General features: G+C 46.7%; 1 protein-coding gene across 1 annotated transcript in view; it reads left to right on the forward strand.

Moving 5' to 3' along the window:
• The window catches only part of LOC100650325 (Krueppel-like factor 6), a 274812-nt gene that overhangs the window by 31778 nt on the left and 224011 nt on the right, over nucleotides 1-19023 (forward strand). The window lies entirely within an intron of this gene.

A 19023-nucleotide genomic window follows, 5' to 3' on the forward strand; every position in this document is an offset into this window, starting at 1 on the left:
AAACGAGTGGGGAGAACGTCGTCTCTCGAAATTGATAAAAGTTTCAACGCGACAGGGTTCTCGTCGTCGGTGGCCATAAAACCGTGGTAGCTCGCGTACAGATTTTATCCGATACGAGCGCAGCGTGCAACCGAAGACCGTTCTGGCTGGCAAGACTAAATAGAGGTCGAAGAATCTTGCAGGGAAGGTCGTGGAGAATCGCGTTGGTTTGATGGATGACCCAGGGTTTCGAACTATTTTGCCTCGTCCGAGGCTTCGGGCAAAAAGCGTTATGGATCGCGTCTAAAGGTATGGAAGTTGGCTCAGGGGTAAGTTGAGAGCCGTCGTTGGGTTAGGGGTGAGCGACGACGGTGTGGTGGTACAGTGGTGTTGGTGGTGATGGTGTGGTGGTTGGAGGTGAGAGTTCGACGAGCGATCGCAAGAAACTCTCAAAGAGAGGCTGAGGCAGACTATCGATTTTCTTCACCGTAGTCGTTGTCGTCGTCGTCTACGTCGCCGTTGTACCGCCGAGGAAGAAGGTGCACTCGTCGTGCTTCGATTCGTAAAATTCTCTTTGCCTTCCCTCCGTTGGCTTCGAGCGACGAGAGGGTAGAAAAGCAGTTGGGAGAAAGGAGGAGGAAACAGAACTGAATTTACGGTGCCACGCGTTCTGCAGGGCCCGTCCGTTTTCCCGCTTCTGACGGAATAACTCTCTCGCTTTCTCTCTTACCTTGCTTCTCTTCTTCTTTGCAGCGAGCAGTGACTAGAGAGAGATTAGAGGAATTTCGCTCTCGTCGAGCTTTGATCGAATTCCGAGAGAGACAGAGCTATGTCTCGCATAAAAGGTTGGAACAACGTTGACATACCGTTACGGAGCATGTATTTTTCATTTCGACGTCTAAACGATCCCTAAGCGATTCCCTTTTATTTAAAGCAAGATAGGAGCAGGTGTGTGCGTTTCAACGTATTTCATTCGAAGGGCTGAAACGAGCGCCTACGCGCCACGAGTGGATATGACGAAAAGAAATGTACCGAAACGTTACGATGTCTCTGGGAATTTCTAAGGACAAGTATTCCCGCCATGCGCAGCGTCTTAGAGCGGCGTAATGCATTCGGTCCGCGTTCCACCCCTCTTTACGAGTGTACGAATACGATAAAAATGTATTATCAATAAAATATCGAGACGTTTCCGGCGAGATAGCATGGTTCGCGTTAGTAAATGTTATCGTCATCATTCCAGGGTATTTATCGACGCGGCGATAAGTGCGCCTTACCGACGATTACAACTGCTACCGCGATATCAGCTCGCTCGCGATTCTTTCGTCGATGTGCTGTAAATGGTCGCGTATTGCGGCAAAATATTCTTATTACAACGAGGAAAAAATAGACGCGAGCAGATCATTCTGCGTTTTCCACGAATCGCTTTTCCTCCTTTATACGTCCGTGTTCGTTCCTTTTCTCTCTTGAATCGCCGGTTCGTCCACCAAACGATGCGCTTCTTTCCTTCCTTGAGCCGTTTCCGAGCCCTCCGGTGTCATAATACGATATTCCCCGCGAGTTCAGGGGTCTTCTAATGGAGTTTGCGTGTAAGAATGAGACAAGCTCGAACTCGGCTCGAGCGAGAGACGACGGCACCGGAGACGACGAGGGAACCGGCATAGCAGAGCAGACGAGTAGACGATGCTGCTACCAAGCAAAGGACGGAGGCAGACTCGAGCTGGCAGACAGGAACCAAGAGAGACAGTGCCAGTGGGTACCTCCGTTTCTTCCTGCTGTTGCTGCTTCTCGTCTTTTCGCGAGAGACGGGCTATATAAAACGCGGCGAAGGTTAATTTTATTTTGCTTTGCCGGGGCGAGTTTGTAACAGAAAGCTGCCGCTGTCTTCTCTTTCTTTATTCCCTTTTGTACCTTTCTCTCCCTCATATACCGTTCATCTTGCTCTTACCTGCCTTGTTCGTTTCTTATTCGTTTCTTATTCGTCGTAGGATCGATATAGAAAAAAAGTCGATAAAAACAGTCTTGTCCTCCCGTTATGGACGTCTTTCTCTAAATGCGATAGGTTTCGAAGATATCGAAGAGGAGTGGAAGAAAGGCAAAGAAAGACAAAGTGTCGATATTAACACCTCTGTGCGAACAAAACGAATTATTCAGTCGTAAGTCGAGGGCAGAAAGAAACGGTACGTCGCGTCGTCTTGAGAGCATAAAAGAGCACTACGTGGCATAAAGCGTGGCGTGGGTCGGGAGTCGGAGCGCAGAAAGCTTCGTCGAAAGAAGAACATCGCACCTTCGCCATCTTAACCTCTCCCTTTTTCCACGTCCTCCTTGATCCGATGCTGAAAAGCACGTCTGAGTAATCGTGCCGGCCGTCCCTATTGCGAATATCCAATTCCTTTCTTCTCGTCTGGCGCACGTGACGTTGCTTTTCGTGACTATCGGCTTGCCGCGCTCCAACGGCACATCCTTTGACGCAGTCTTCTGTTCTTTGTACAGGTACATTTTGGACGTGGAATCGTATGGAACGGCTCGACGTGGTTTCGAAATACGCTTCTCTACGTGTTTCACCGTTTCTCGCTGCGTCGACGAGCAATGTGAAAAATCGCGAAAATCACTTATCGATTTCTCCCTCTCCTTCCTTCGTCTTTCTCGTTGAGAGAAAAATGTCGTGGAAAAATCGCATCGAATGAGAAACGGAACAACGTGAAAGATGGTCGAAGTGGTTTATCGGTAATCCAAGAACGATAATGCGACTACGATGTTCAAAGCTCGAGCGGGTATGTGTGACGCGATAAGTGGCGAAAGAAATAGCGAAACGGTTTATCAAAGATCTGGCGCCGATATCAAGCGATACTGGACGATACCGAGCCACAGCGAAAACATAACGATGTACATTTGCGATAAATAAATGATATATTTACGATAATTCATCGAGAAACATACGGAATCGCATTATCGGAAAAATTTCTCGTGACGTTCGCTAAACGAGTCGTTCGGCCAATTCGCTGAGCAATTTTGCGATCGTAAAAGGCAACAGCCAATGGGGGTGCAGTTTCTTCTCGGTCGAGGAAGCAGAGCACGATTCACGGCAGAGATCATGCGTCAAGCCACGTGCATCGAACCCGCAGCCAGAAGCTCGGCTCGATTCGCTATCCTTGCCGTGCCAAAAGTCTTTTCCTCTCGCCGTTCAGCTCTTTGCAAATGCGCTGGATGCGCATTAGAGAGAAATTTATGTGTAATTCGGGAGAGCATCGCGAAGCGCTTTTTTTGCAGCCAGGCCAAATGGACCGTGACGACGTGCACTTGCTGCCATTATAACCGCTGTTGAATTGTCGTTGCATTGGTCAACCGGACGAAACACAATGGACACTTTGACGAACGAACGAGTTTATGTTCCGTTTGGCAGCCGCCGCATTCTTGAGAAGTTGGTTAAACGAACTTGTGATTTTCAAGAGATCGATTCACGAATATGCCTACTTATAATACCGTCGTTTCGTAATTGTTTATCTTTTCCAGCGTCTCGTTGCAAATTACCTTGGAAACTGCGTTCCTACAATGCGTCGCTCAGAAATCACAAAGACATTTCTTATTTGCGATACACACAACTATAACCAATAGAATCTGTCAAGATTCTCCGACCTCAAACGCAGTCAGAAGTGCTCCAGATGCTTCGTATGAATTTCTCATTTCTCTTTCACGGGGTAAAACTAGTCCCCTTTCCATGTACACGCTCGTGTCAGGGTAAATGCATGCACGCTCGCTTCACCGTCAGCTCCCTTTCTGTCACGCCGTGCTCCCTTTCCAACGGCGCGACCGTGTCTTCCACACCTTTTTCTTCGTCGCCTCGTCGCTCGAATTTTCCCCAACCGCGTGGCCCGTAAGTAAGACCTCTTCAAGTGTTATTTTTGCCAGTCTCGGTCGGTCTCTTTGCCAGCTGCACCGGTATTTTTACGAGCAAAGTGGATGGTGTCCCGAAGCGTGGCGTTGCCTGCGCGCGCCTACGACACCACCAATCTTCGTGTACGTGCAAGGAAACTCCTGTGGTGTTCGTTCTGAATTATGGCAACCGTGTAACGTTCGTACGTGCGCTGCTACGTTTCGGGGAAAATCGACGCGAAAGTGGCTGTTCCACCGCGTCCACGACTGCACTGAATTTGAGGTTGCCCGTTCCGGAAGATCGAATCCTTACTGCGAGATCAGCCATTTTCGTTTCTCTATGGTTACGATTTCGCGACGATCTCCGGTAAATTCTCTGATCTGTAGACATTGCTCTATAAAATTGCATTTCGATCTCGTTCCATGCAGATCCAGTTTCGTTCCCACGGACGACTTCTACAAGGTGAAGGAAAATACCAGTTGATACGTAGATTTGAAAGTTTCGGACGCGGTCAGCGCGAAATTGATTCTTCGTAATTCACTGACTACGAAAAGCGATACTATGCATCCGTATGTAGAAATCTATACCGATCGGAAAAAATAGACGCTACTTTCTCGAGTAATAGCCGCCATGAAAGTGTTAGTCAAAGTACAACTTTTACCGATGGAAAGTAACATAAGAGCAAAGCTATTTTATTGCTCTTCGCAAACCAAAACCAAGAAGATTCAGATCTTATCTGGATTTCATCTCACCTTGCCAAATTATAAACCCTACGCATCAACGCAATTATCGAACTGGTATCAGAAGGGGAGCGATTCAGGACGTACGGATTATGGCTCCGAAAGTCGTAATCTCCTCGTACGCTGTGAACTCGGCGTGCATAATCCAGCTCGTTAATCCATCTTAGCAGGCATCGGTGCCTTCTTGACACCGCACGTCCGTCCGAAGGGGGATAAATAAATAAAATATTCGTTTCTTGTCACGGGCGTACGGTAAATCCTCGTCGCCCACGTCCGTGCAGTCGCGCTCGAAATCGGATATTCGATACACGTGCACACAGCGTTATTCGTGCCAGGTAAAACCTGGGGGAAGCTGACTGGTGATTCGGCGTGGCTGGAGGGACGGTTCGGGTCGTGGTGATTCGCCCGAGGCCGCGCGAGTTTCGAAGCGGGACTGAGCGCTACTTATCGGTCACAGCGGGTCGTAACCGAGCGTTACACGTGCTCGTCCTCCTTTCTTTTCTACGTCGTCCCTCTGTTGCCTGTGTCTACGTTCCTAGTAAATACGAACGGTGTACACGAGGTTCCGATAGAAGGAACGAGCGTGACGCAACGGCTGTTTGCGTAAGAAGATACAGGTTGCTTCAAGTGGAAGCCACGGCTCTCTCGAAGGCTCGTGCTTTTCCAGGGTAAATGGAAGAAACTTCTACGGCACAGATTGCTTAGAAAGTGTTTCTCTGAAGATGGAAGCCATTTCAGAGACTTAGCGGGAAAGAATATGGTGACGTTTCTGGGAATCGCTAGGATTATACTGGATTCGTAGCAATGTACGTTTATTATAGAACGTATTTACGTTCTTAGTGCCTACGATCATCTATTTTTAATTCGATCCTTGAACAAAAAAAAAAAAAAAAAGAACGAAGAAAAAGAAAAGATCGATCTTTCGATCTACTCCAGTTATGATTCACGTCAAGTTGTCGATTCTGTAATCCTACAGATTGTAATCCTAGAACGTGATTGAGTTCTACGAAACTTGTCCCTTTCGATTACAAATTGTATTCATAATAATCAATGACGATCTTTAAACGAAGTTGAATTTCTTTTAAAGAAAATTTCATCGGTGTTCGCTCTAGCTCGTTACAAACTGGCAGCTCTATCGGATTCTGCTTTCTATAAGTTGAACTCAGCACGCGGAAAGAAAATTCTGGCGAGTTGGCGTCTTCCGTGTTTTTCTCGGAACGGGTTCGCGTAAGGGTAGAGAAGCGAAAACGAAGACTTCCATGGAAGGTAGGAGGTAAAATATCTGGCGTCGATATGGTAACCGTTTCCTGTTCTCCCGTGGTCGTTCGATTCGCTCGAACGACGACGAAGCGTTCGTTTCGCGGATACAAACACGCGAGACCCGACTTCGATAAAATCGACGATGCGAACATTTATCTGCGTGATAAGCGCGATTTCGCGCGGCGTAGGGCCTAAGTGAGAACACGAGCTTCGATTCTGCAAAACAGAAGATAGTATCTATGGAAAAGTAGAACACGACCTTATCGGATATAGAACTGGAAGAAACTTTCAACGGAATTCGCGTGTGTTTGTCAGCGCGCGATGATTGCTCAACGTCTCCCGGTTTTTTCGAGAAAACGTCTGACCACAATTCGCAGAGCAATCTTCTAAAGTTGTTTGTGTCACAGAGAAACTACTTCCGACTCTATCCTCGGGTGTATACCACGGGACACGGACATTTTCATAAAAAAATAGCTTCAGCTTAAAATCCCTTAGCTTAGTTCCTTCCATTCTGGATCTCCGGCGCAGAATTTCAGGATATGACGCAATTTCAGTATTCCTCACCCGTGGCTGGTTAAGAGTCTTTTGTCAGAAGAAAAATTCCCGTTACGGTAACTTTTAAACGATGGCATAGTGCAGGGAGGCGCGAGACAATGCAGCAGCTCGACGCGAGCCCCATTATCGTCAAGATTTATACGCGCCGCGATGGCAGCGGTCTGATATGTCAGAATGTTTGAGTCGCGAAACGTAATCGCGAGGGCGTAGTAGTGACTCAGGGACGCTCCTAAGGAGTCGACTTCGCGATATCGTCCACGATGAATAAGAACGAACAAGAAGTTACCTAAAGAGGAAGAAACAGACGGTGGTACGGCCATCTTCTTACGAATTTTATTTACGAGGCCGTAAAGATCGGTGAGCTTTTTGATTGCGTTACATCGCGATGGAATGCGCGTTCGCGTTCTCGGTAGTCAAATGTTTATTTCTGATAAAAGAGCGGAGCGCCGCTCGTAAAGCTGTTGTTGAATACACGTCGACATCTAGCCCCAGTCGCTTATAGAAAACGAGCATCTCGTGTTCCAGCCAGTGTATATCGGGTGTTATACGCCCGACAGAAAATCGATAACTTTACGGTTGATTTTTCAATTATCTCTTCTGGCTGCACGGATAGACTAATAACCGAAAGTCGAGCATATAGTCCGCGATTTGTTTTGTAGCTCTCTTCCTCCTCTCTTCATTCTTTTTCTCTTTCCGCTTTCCTTTTTTTTATGAGCTGGCTTCATCGCAACGATTTTACGTGTCGTACCGCTTTGCATGCAAAAATCAACGGACAAAGCACTCTTTTCGAATCTTTTTGGAAGGATAGTCGGGTCTCGGTTTCATAAACCGACATCTTGCCTCAGTTTTATGGATTCCTTCCAAACGGAAGCCTGGCCGGCTTTCGCGGAACTTGTAGTAGTTCGTGCTGCAAAATTTTAACGTTCTTGTTGCCCTTTGAAGAAAACTTTAATAAAGAAAAACTAGGCGAAGAGTTTTTCCATGTACAATTCGTTTTCAAAAACACGCTGCTTTCTCGTGTATCGCCTCTAGCGTTTGATATCTTAAGCCACTAAACTCGCTACGATTCGTTTCTTCTTGGCTTTATTACTTGCACATGTGATAGATATTTGTTTAGCCGTTTTTCTCCAAATAGAATTTCTATCTTCACCTGCTGTCCTCGTCTATCTGTGACTCACCGAACTTTTCTCGGCGATATCGCTTCAATTACACTCGGTCGAGGTGGTCGTATTATCGAATTAGTCGTAAAGATAGGATTGCTTTCGGAGCAGGACAAATACAGATATCGTAGAAACGTCGGTCGAAGAAACGTTCCGATTCTTCGGAAACCGCACGTCGAGTCATCCGTCAGCGGCGCGGTTGACTGTCGTGGGCGACAAGAATAACCGTAAAACAGTAGGGGATCGTGACGAAAGAAGCAACAATGACGGGAAGTTTTTCCTGTACTTAAATCTTTTTACATTCGCGCCGCGACAGACAGCGAAGGGAGAAGAGATGTTCAATCGTGGAGAAATGACGCGACGCGACGCCGCGCCGCGCCGTGCCGGTTAGAAGTGAGCGAAGCGCTCGTAAGGATTTCGATTCTCGCGCGTTTTACACGACTTCTTGCGCCCCTTGACGCGTATTCATTGGCTCGAGACGTCATCGAGATGAAAAGAAAGCTTATGTAAATTACGATTGTCGCAAAGTACGTCGCGATGAAAACACGCGGCTCGTTCCTGTTACCGAGTCGAATCGTTCGAGTTTCCGCGAGTGTTAGGTGAGAAATAGAAAAGAGGGAAAGGAAAAAGGGGAAAAAGAGGGGGAAGGGATGCGAAGAAAGGAGTTGGAAAAAGAAAATCGAGAGATGAAATTGCTCTTTGGCTCCGCAACGCGTATTGTTTTCTTTTCGCCGTTCATTTACCTTACGTGCCTGCTTCTCGCGTTCAAGTTTATGCGCGAGACTTCTTTACGAGCTCCGACCATTAGCGCGGCTGCTGTTTTCGTCTGGAATTCGCACGCTGCCCGCTTAATTAGTCACGCTGTAAGCGTTTGATGAAACTTTAACGAGCATATGCGTGGTACTTCCTTCGAGTTCCTTTTTGCGTTGATTCACGAGCAGGACGACAGTGTGGAAGTCGCTTCGTTCGGGCTGATTCCTCGGAACGCGTGATTTCCAACCGCTTTGAAGCGTTACACCCTCGACTGGGCCGCACCCTCGAGCTCGATCAGCAAGTTTCATCGTGGGTCGATTCTCTTCTTTTCGTTCGCCGAAGAGGCGGAATCGACAATGCGTTCGCGGCACAATGATTAACGACAAGTAGACGCTGAGAGGATAGGGTAAAAAGCGAGAGGACTGTTAAGAATAGGTAGATGGAGAAGGAGCGATTCGAGGGGTTGTTTCCCGAACGTTATCCAAGCATCCAGCGGTGGTACTGTGTAAACAAAGAGCGAAGAAGGCAGACCGGAACAGCGGAAAAGAGCGGAGGAAGTCGAGGTCGAGCTTCGCCAGTCTCTTTCTCTCTCTCTCTCTGTATACTCGGTTATATACAAAGAAACTAGCGGGCAACCCCAAGCAGTCGCATCAAAGGCGTGCTGGAAAAGCTGCAAATGCGCGAAAGAATGGGTTAAAAACCCGAGGCGGCAGCGGGCGTCGTCGTCGTCGTCGTTTTCGATGGTAGTGGTGGTGGGCGACGTGCCGGTGTGGCTGTTCGGGAGACTCTCGAGGGGGTGAGGCAGTGCATCAGAGAAAAGAAACGGGAAGGGGCTTCCAGTGGAAAGGCTCTGAAGGACGCTGGAGGACCTTAAAATGAAAACATTCCGCCCTCAAAGCGTCCCTTCTCCGACACGCGAACTTCTTTCTCTCTTACTGCATCTTCTTCTCTTTCTGTTTTTCTTTTTCCTTCTCGTTTTGTCTATCTCTCTCGATTGCCGCACCCTTCGTAACCTGTGTCGTCGTATCACTCCTTTTGAATGGAGCGGCACCATTGGCGGCAGAAACGCGCAACCACAACCGGCCTTGATGAGCACTGATTCGTCGCGTACGCGTAAGCTGTAAAGCTCGTTTCGCGTCCCTGTGTGATATGCATGTGGCGAGGTGTCGGGCGCGTACGCATCGAAAAAAATTGCTCCACTTCCTTTGTAGATTCTCCACGAGAACTCAATGATGCACGGCTCTTTTCATCGCGCGGGGAAAGCCGTTTAGAGGATTCTTGATGCCGTTTCCCAGTTCTTCAACGAGTTACAGCGATCATCGGGATTGTCTGGTCGTTAAACGCAATGGAATTTTGATTTCTTGAGTAATATCGTTCGACGAGAAATTACGTCGTACGACAGATAGCGCTATTATCTTTTAGAGAATGCCGTTTCTCGCATAACAAACCCGAACAGCTTATATGGCGGCTCAAGGGAAACATACCTCTTATCTCTCTTATCGGTACTGACGTTCCTAAGATGTGGAGATCAGATAGGAGTAAGGCCACGTACAAGCTTTACTCGCGGTATAACGGAAATTTTGGATTCGAACTTCGATAGAAAAGAGTATGTAGATCGAATATAATCGTACGTGGATCGATAAACTAATTCCACAACCTTTATTAAATAGCCTTGCCAAGCAGGCAGACTCTAATTATCAAGAAACATACTTATAAATTACGTTTGATTTTCGAGAGGCTGCTCTTAAACGAAGAATGAAAAACGAGGTTTCTTCTCCATTAAATTTCCGTCCACGGCGTTCCGCGTAACGAAATACCTCGGCGATTATTCGTCGGTCGACGAGTCAACGATCCGCTTCACGATGGCACGACGTGATCGATCGCCCTCCCTTCTTCCTGTTTCATCGTCAAAGTCCCAAAGGAATCGACAGGGCTGTCCACCGTTCGATACTTGCCGAGCATGACGCTGGACACGATACGTCGTTAATCTTTCGCGCTGCGGTCTCCAGTGAAACCGGAAGTTGATCCAGAGGCCGATGTCGCGCTGCCAGTCGTCATCGTTCGTTTCTCGATGTAATCTTTGAAATTGCACCGGGACCGATCTCCGTCGGAGTTCGGAATCGACTCGATTTTCTGTCGGACGGAATCACGCTCGATTCGTAGACCTTCTTTGACGCTTAATTTCATGGCTTTCATGCGACTTCAAAATAGTATCACGCTTGAAAGCATATCGTAAAGTTAGTTAGGAGAGGAAGTTGTTCAAGTGGTATTTCTTAGAGCCAGCACGTTTAACGTTTCAGGAAAAAACACGCGAACAACGGGACGCACCGAGGTGGAATATTTAAATTGCGGTATGTAAACCGCGTTATGCAATCAAGCCGAGAAAACGTGTCGCGAGCCGCGCGAGAGATAAGTTGCGCGATACAGCAGGTACGATTGTGTAATGCGCCGCTGGGAGCACGGGGAGACAATATCGATTGCGAAAAAAAGGGGAGAAACCTGGACGTTGCTCTTCCAATAGATATTATTTATCCACGATGGTCTTTGAACCATTTTCGAATCGTCGTTTTCTTCTTGTACGTGAGTTAACGCGTAAGATCCTTTTAATTCAGGATATAAGTATTCATTTGGTATTTTTTGGAGATCATGATTGATTCGGATTAAATCATCATTAGATACGCTGGAACCAGACGTCGAGTCAGCTTGAACGAAGAATCGCAACGAGGTTAATCGATCAGTTGAAGAAACGCTCGGAACGACGGGGATAGACGAGCGACAATATTTCCGGCGTATTCCAAAGGGATAGCTGGAAAATCGTAGCGACTATACGACGTACATATGTACGTATCCTCGTTGGTAATGTCGCGTATCTATCGCTGGTGTTTACCTATCGCATCGATAGCAGACGCGGCAGAAGTTTAAGCGAGGCAGGAAGGGAGCTGGGAGTTTCGGCGTGCGGCAGAACGACGCTGGTGGCCGATCTCTCCTCGTTTTTCATCGGTTCCAGTCAATAAAGCTCGTGGCTGTTGTTTTGCCTTCGGCTGACCACGCCAGCGCGGTTCCGTTCTTGCGCTCCGCAACTACCTCCGTCCGTTTTTCTCGTTCCATCCGATTTCCTTCTTCCTTTTCATCCTTCCGCGTCTCTTCCTACCCCCCTACACGCCCGTAATCCTGCACGATCTTTCTCCCGTATACTTTTCGGAAAAAATTCCCCGCGTTATTTACCGTTCTCCAGCGAAGAAATTGGATTTCCACGCAAAAAGGAACGCGCCATCGACTCGCGTCGCTCGATCGATCTTTCGTTGTAATTTTTGTAGGCGCTTATGCGAATATGTAGCCTGGACTTATCGCGTATCGACAGTTAAAGTGTGTTATAATGGCGTTAAATTGTATACGGGGTGACGCAGAACTTTTTAGGCGTATTTAATATTTCGTTTGTTAAACCTTTGGATTAAATTAAAAACGATAGTATTAGAGGAATTCACGGTACTTTAACGCACGATTGACCATTAGTTGGTCCAAGTACCACGGGAGAAGGTTAACGAACTCGGCGCAATTTCCACGTAGAATTTAAATTTGGCCTATCCCGAGGATCGTCAGGAAAGCGTTCACGGGACAAAGTCGCGGACCGTGTTTTCGCGTTACGAGCAGGAAGAGCGGTGTGTACACCGACTGCTACCGGATTCACAGTCGCTGCCCTCGATACAAAGGTTGCTCGTCGGCCAAACGACGACCGCACTGTGTCCATGCTTCTCCTCTCCCCTACCTCTTTTGTCGCCGGGCTTTCGCTGCTCTAAAATTGTGCTCGAAAACGACCGAAAGACCGCGCGCTGAAGCATTCTGCGCAGAGGATATCGGGCGCCGGTTCGCTGCTAGCGTTTATAACCAATCCCTCAGGAAACGAGTGCGGAAGGAAGAAAAATAGGGGATTGGATTGAGGAGAAGGAGTTGGCCTTTTGGTCATGGGAAACGGATACGAACAAGAGGAATTGGATAGCCGTTATATGGTCGTTGAATCCACGTAAAACAACGTTCGTTGCAAATTGATAAAATGACAAAGAATAATTCAAAAGAAAATAAAACAATAGAATTGTTGCTGAAAAATCTACAGAGGTTGATTCGATCGTCGTATTTACTTTTTAAGCTGAAGAATTTTTTATGTAGGCCAAACGTTTATATTTGGATAGAATAGCTTCTCCATTCATCGTTTGCAATGCGCACAACTAGGTAAAGCACAGAAAATTGGAGGCAAAACACGAATTTACTGGGAACTTCGTGGCTGACGCGAGTAATGGGTCGTTCCACGAAGAAAAGGAAGCGACCAAGACTTTCACCCGTCTCGCTCTCTACCGATTTGTCTGGAGTCGTTGCAGGAGGGCTGTCGCAATGACTGATCGACCGACTTCTATCTCGCCGGGAACAGATGAGAGGAACACGACGGTGTGTCTTGTCACCCTCACCGGGCGTTAGATTTATTTGCGCGAGCCCGGAGTAGCTCCGGCAAGACTGGTAGGCTGCACGGGTGATCGAATGACTCCGGATCCGAGAGCAGTGATAATGAAATTGCCGTGAAAAACGAGCAAGACACCGGTAGCCGGCGTCACGGTACAAATGTACTTCCGGCTGTGACAGCTTATAATTCAATACGCACCACGTGGAACCGTGTAGACTCGGTAAAAATCAAATTACGATCTCTTCGACGTTTAATTTCCACCGTACTGACTTCGATATTTACATGCACGGAGATTAAATTGCACGTTGGAAAAAAAAAGAAATACTCTGTAATTTTTAAACGCAACGCGGAAAAGCATCCTTTTTAATTGCGCGCTACCCGTGATAAAGGAAAATACACCATGCTCGAAGGAACACGAATCACGTTTGTGTTCTCTCAGCCGAGAGAGCCCTTCATCAATATTAAATCCACGGACTCGGAGAGAGAGGCGGCAGGAAGAGGCATCGTCCTAAACGTCGCACGGACACGAGAACCACCGGGAAAAGATCCCCCGTGTTCCATCTGCGATAGAAGGACGAAAAAAGGATCGGGGTGAGATCTCGTGCGATCGTACGGGTACCTGCCAGGACGTAGGATAAGGGAAGATTAAACGAAACCTTAAGCGACCAGGTCGTTTTTAGCTTATACGGGGTGGCAAGGTTTTGGGGGAAAGACGCCGAGGGATGGCGGCGCGTTCGAGCGTCCTGTGGCACTGGGGAGGAAGGGCCTCAAGCGTTCGGGGAGACACTTCCAGCAGGGGGTGTTCTCCTCCTTCTGTCTGTGTATTGGTGCCTCCGGGCACGTGTACGTGCGCACTACGACTCTGTGAGTGTCCTGTAAAATACGAGCGTGCCGGAGTTAAGCCGGCCATAGATCGTGGAAAGCGGAGAGTGAAAGAGAAAGAGTGTGAAAGCGACGCGACGAGTAGGAAGGGACGGGGCTTTCAACCTCACCTTTCGCGCCAGCTACAGGAGTCTGCTCTTTCGACTCTGCAATCTTCTTACGTTTTCCTGCCTCCGATTGTCTCCCTCTTCGATTTCCCCTCTTCGATCCTTTCCACTCTTCACGACGAACGCTAGACTATCGGCTGGAAAATTTGTGCGAATTAAAAAATGATCCATGATCGATATGCATGTATGTTTAGCTTGGCTGGTAAACCGATTTTCTAGCACTCTCGTCGTTTAACGATTCCAAATAACGACCGAGCGACCTCGCTTCTCGAAAGTTTCCTAATTAGCCCATCAAATTTGCATACGAGTAACATAGAACGAACGAACGAACAGAATGGTCAATTAAACGGGTACACTCTCAGGAGGGAATATCGAAGAAATTAAGCGTCACGCCTTTATCGTCTCTCTATACGATAAAAGACGCCATAATACGACGCGATTGTAAGGAGTTCCATCGACGTGGTGGAGAATGAAAGAGCCTGAAGCTTCGATTTTATTCGGAAAGTGACGTGTCACTCACCCTTCGGCCCTCGATCGCCACCCTACGTGTGCACCTTGACGACGCAGTTAAATACATGCACAGGCAAGGGAGGGGACTGTGACAGTCCCTAGTGCATTCGTCTCTGCTAAAAGTGGATATTAATGCACTTAGCGTCGGGCTACGACCTAACCTTAAATCCCGGCTTATGAATGCGTAATGCGTAATGACCAGCGGTGCAGACCTCGCAAACGCATCCGCCCCCGGCGTCCAGCAGGGTTGTAAAGCGCGGATGAAGCGGGAAAATGGAGTCAATGTTGCTATCGTGATTTAGGTAGCGCTTTGGTTGCATTGTCCAAGCAGGGGTTGCGTTTTGAAAGGTCGGCCGTCATTGAAATTTAATTAAATCCATGGTGAATTAATGAGTATTGATGGTGGGCTCGGAAAGTTGCTGTCATGATTTTTTTCATCAATATGTATTTAATTTTCAAACGAATTCGTTACGAACGTTATTATATAGGCGGGTGCGCAGTTACAAATGTGATCGTTTATTGAATTTTACGAATCAAACCGACCATTAACGGTACATCGCGGAATTAGTTTCCCGACACCTCACGCAATTAACGAATTGTTACATGACGAGGATCGAAATTTGGAAAACTTGCGAGTCTTCCTTGCTACCGCAAATCGATGGACGCGATATTTACGCGACGCTGTGCCGCGAAACGATTATACTGGACGCAATTTTCAGAGCCGCTGGAAAAATCGAGAGATATTGAATTTCAAGCGGGTAACGGCCTGCAAAAATAATGAAATATTTTTAATTGACTTCGTCCGCTGCGAGGAACTCGATTATTGCGCGCGTTTATGCCGAACGCGCGTTGAAGCCACCCCTTCCTCGTCGATTATCGTTTTCGACGTTCTTTATACAGTGAAATGGAGAAAATACACTACTGTCACCGAGTTTACGATTTTATTCCAAGAGTTTTAAAAACATCCGCAGCTCGTTCAAATCCAGACAGCGTTTTGCAAGTGAGAAATCGCACATTACCGTTCCGAGCATACGTTATCGCAAACAGAAGGGGCGATCCAACATTCGAGGTAAAAAACACAGAACTATAAATTCGACGCTTCGTCAGGAAGACGAGACGCGACACAACGCGCAAATACCTTTGAACCATGGAAAATTTACACGAACCTTTGTTTCTACCGAAGACGATCCCGGAGTCGATTCGAGCGTAACTTTTCAAGCCTTGACACTACGCTGCTGAAAGGAGAACCGAAGGTGGAATGGAAAGAGTAGAAGGGCGAGGAATTGCGTTCCGAGCAGCGAACAAACCCGTGGAATATCATTATCATGCTGCCACACGCGAGCATGCATACTTCGGCATTGAATTTCAGCGCGCGTGCACCGTTGCATCGGCGATACTACCGGCCAAACTCTTTGCCCGCGTGTGCATTCCGAGAACGTACCATGCACGCACGTGATAGGTACGTCCTGCACATGCACGCGGGCAGGAAAATACGCGTGAAAACTATACGCGGACCACCGACGAGTAAAAAATTCGATGACCAGATGTACTTCTTCCGCTCGTGCCTTAACGAACGTGCCTTCTTCGTCGACTACGCTTCTTGAAAATAAAACGAGTGAAATTGGAGAAGAATTTCCAAAATGGCGGAATTTCGTCGGCGCCTCGAATAGCACGACCTTTATGGTGTTTCGAGACAGAAGCGGCTCTGTTATTAGGAGAATGACGCTATGGAACGCGTGTCTGGAATGACCTTAATGGAGCTGTCCTTGTGGATTTTAATCGCGGCATTAGTCGATATTACGCAGAGATGTCTGTAGCTGATGTTTAATCCACCACGTTTCGAGGATTCTCCCTCTTTTATTGGAATCTTTGTACGGCATCGTCGATGGCGGATGTGAGTTATTGGTCTGTTATGGGTGCGGCGAGCAACCACATTTTTTTCCTGGCTCGTTTGGGTCGTTTAGAAATACATTAAGTGAATTAGTATCTAGATGGTGAGATATTTAAGAAACGAGTTTCCCTTATCCTACATTAGAAGGGCGTAGTATACGGTACTTCTCGTCGAATAATTAATTCAACATTTCCTTGGAATTGTATCGGCGTTAAAACATCGATTTTATCAAGATACGTTCAAACACGGAATAATCAAATATTTTGTATATGTGCATAGATTTGGAATCGCGATATCAAGCAAAATTACTTAACATTCTGTGAATCATCTGACAAGTCGATAGCGACGGATTTTAACACTTGCGAGTTTCGATAAACACGTTGAAGATTTACGAATTCCTATTTGAAGTCTTCGATAATTTATCATGAAATTCATTTCATGTACGTGAAAATTATTAACCGAATTTTTTTATTCGAAAAACTTCTAACATTTTTAAACAGCTCTGTGTTCCATGATTAAGATCGCACGCTATAGTCCGCCAATTTTATGATTATTGTATTATTATAACTATTATGATTGTTATAATATTATAATAGATGATTATTATGATAGAAAATACAACGGTGAACGTTTATCGTAACATCGAGTTATTGTTCTTATCGTATTAACGCGATGATACCTGCAGTACCAATCCACCATTAGCATGATTTATCGGCAAGATTGGCTGGATGTACCACAGCCTCTGACGCGTAGGATACATACGAAAAATCGGTTTCACCGTTATGACGGAGCCTCAACGCGTCGGAGCGTTCACCGTACGAGTGGTCGATCGAACTGAGAAGAAACTTCTCCCTTGAACTTTTTCCCCTATAACTGGTTGCTTCTTCGGTTCATCGATTAGGTCGGGTCGCTCCGCATTACGCGAATTCCACCAAAATAACTAGCATGTTATCGATCGGCGTCCAACTGATAGCTTTAAACGAAAGTCTGCTGTTTCGAATCGAGAACGATATTTTCACCAGACACGGTTAGCCGATCCATCAGTGGTTCTCCGCGAAAGGATTCGATGTACAGGATTTGGCTGTGCGAAGAAAGAAAACGAATGAAACGACATCCGACGCCGATGAACCGTGGTTCTGGCCAATTCTCGATTAAACGGAGATACACAATTAATTACGGTCTGGGTAAAGTTTGAATAGCGTTGCTTTCGAAGGATCGTTGTTTTCACTCCGGCTCGTTTCCTTCCTTTTTTCTCTCCCTTTTCTTCCTCTCCTTTTTTCCCTCTCGCGAAGCGCGGTTATGTGTCTTTAACAGAGCTGAAAGCGGGGGTAACTGCCTCAAACGGATAACAGGAGTGGAGTAACCAGATCTACCATCCCCCCTCGCGTAGCAATTCACTCGCTCGCCAGCCCGCTCATCCGACCGTCCGTCTTTTTGGTCTTATCGACCGCAGCCTCCTATTACGCCGTCGCTTGCGTCGAGTCGCGCTCGAGTCTCCCCCCCGCGTTTTTACGTCTCCCTTTCATTTTTCCTTTCTTTTTATTTTCCCTTCTCTTTTTCTTTTTTCCTCGATTGGGAGTGTGATCCATCGCGAACGCGGCCGACGAAGTTGTCGAATTTGCCAGCCGATCGAAACGGCCGTCGTTGTTTCCCTCGCTTTATTGCTTTTTCATGGTCGTTCTCCGTATGAACGTGTTCCCTGTGTTAAAACACGCGCTAGTTTTTGTTTTATTTCTCTACGATATATTTATTGGCGAGCGCTTAACCTTGTTTTCTCAAAAGTCTGTCTCGAATATAAAGTTGATTTATGATTGGCATAACTCGGGTTATTTTCTGAAGTAATCAGTTCTCAACTTCATAGTTTCTATGTGGACGATAATTTAGGAAGATGGAATCGAGTTTAGTAATCAGAGAAGTACAGTTTCCTCTATTCTTAAGATTGAACGCGATCAGTATGGTTGAATTGGGGGTAATCGTTTTGTTATGATCTACAACGTAATTGTGGACTCGCGAAGCTGTTGGATTTTACATAGATAATGCGAAGTCAAGGTTGTGTCTTGCTCTCGAAGTTCCCTCGTATGTGTTTTCATAAAAGAAATCTCTATATGAAACATAAATTGACCTATGTCCTTTTTTGGTATTTCTCAATAGAACATAAAATGATAGTAGAGAGAAAGAGAATGATTTTGTATATAATACAATCTTCAAAAAAAAAAAAAAAAAAAAAAAAAAGGAGAACGGTAAATTTTTAAGAAAACAGTTTGGCTCTGAAGTGCAGAAATATCGAAGAAAACCGATGCGTAGGAGCTCGCGAGCCGGTCAATAATTGAACGAGCACGCGATTGCCTGCCGATTACAGCGCTGACAAACTAGGAAACCTCGCGAGTAAGGCTCGTGAGTCATCGATAACGAAACCGTTGATCATTGGCAGCTATGTTTGGTTCGGATCGATATCGAATCGAGTCTTCTTTTGCGCTGTTCTCGGGCAAAAGTATCCGGCAAAGTGTATTACGATCCCCAGGCGAAAGGGTTGGTTTTCATTTCAGGGATGGTCGTAGCCTCTTTTCTTTCAGTTTACCGTGCGACGAAAATAATATTATCCCGGTCGAACGGGTAGAAGATTTCAAGGGGCGCCCGGCCTCGATTCGCAGGTCAATCTATTTAGCCGGAGAGGATCGAGTATCGAAGGATCAACCATAGGCGAGGACATACTATGGTAGATACGGCTGGCCTCTCGCGGGTCTCGCTGTCTTTTGGAAATCCCTTTTATGGCGTGTCCTTCGACCCCTGGTTGCCTGTAAACCTCACAAATTACGTCCCAGAGGGCGAGGCTAGAAACTCGGTGGGGAGCAGGTGCGTGAA

This window comes from Bombus terrestris, chromosome 7, assembly GCF_910591885.1.
Source record: "Bombus terrestris chromosome 7, iyBomTerr1.2, whole genome shotgun sequence".
NCBI classification, from domain to species: domain Eukaryota; kingdom Metazoa; phylum Arthropoda; class Insecta; order Hymenoptera; family Apidae; genus Bombus; species Bombus terrestris.